The following is a 784-nucleotide window of genomic DNA, read 5'->3' as shown; positions in this document are numbered from 1 at the left end:
TGAATCCATCTAATATTCTTTAGCAATTGCATGTTAAGTTGATGTCTTAACTTTTTAAACTTCATTTACATTTTGAATTGGCCACTTTTTATTAAAACACATTGTGATCTAAGACTTTTAGATAAAGACTAGAAGAAATTAATTTAAAATAAAAATACCAAATGGAATAGGAATATTGGCCATAGGTGTTTGCAATCACATAGGAGAATATAGATACCTAGAAGCCTTTACGGGATTAAGTGAACTTAACCATAATATGAGACTTTAATGCCTGTTATATCTAGAAAGAGAATAAGTACTTTTCCCATTTATCAACTTTTTTAGGAGAATCTGGTGGAGAAACTTAGAATTTTACATATTCAAATTCAAATAAATATTTTTCACATTAGCAACACCATTAATCATTATTTTTTACTTCAAAATTGCAGTATCGTCCAGAAATCTTTTTAACAATTTATACTTTTGAACAAAGCTGAAAGTGAGCAGAGAAATACTTGATATATTTTGAAAATTAATAATTTTTTTTTGTGGTATTGATAAATCAGACTCAAAATCATAATACTATATATTCGACATGTATACTCTCAACATGAACTTGTGCATTGTTGCAAAATGGATTAATAGGTTTAGAGAAGAGCACAAGTTAAAATTAGATCTAAGCTAGAAAATCTTCTTTTAAAAAGCACATATAAATTAAAAATAATGGATTTACTACTTATTTAAAAAATATCAAGCATTGGATTGCAAAACCTATCCTAAACTTCAAATCACAAAAAAAAAAAAA

The sequence above is a fragment of the Phalaenopsis equestris genome, unplaced genomic scaffold (genome assembly GCF_001263595.1).
Source record: "Phalaenopsis equestris unplaced genomic scaffold, ASM126359v1 Scaffold000204, whole genome shotgun sequence".
NCBI lineage: Eukaryota > Viridiplantae > Streptophyta > Magnoliopsida > Asparagales > Orchidaceae > Phalaenopsis > Phalaenopsis equestris.
This window is presented reverse-complemented; position numbering follows the sequence as displayed.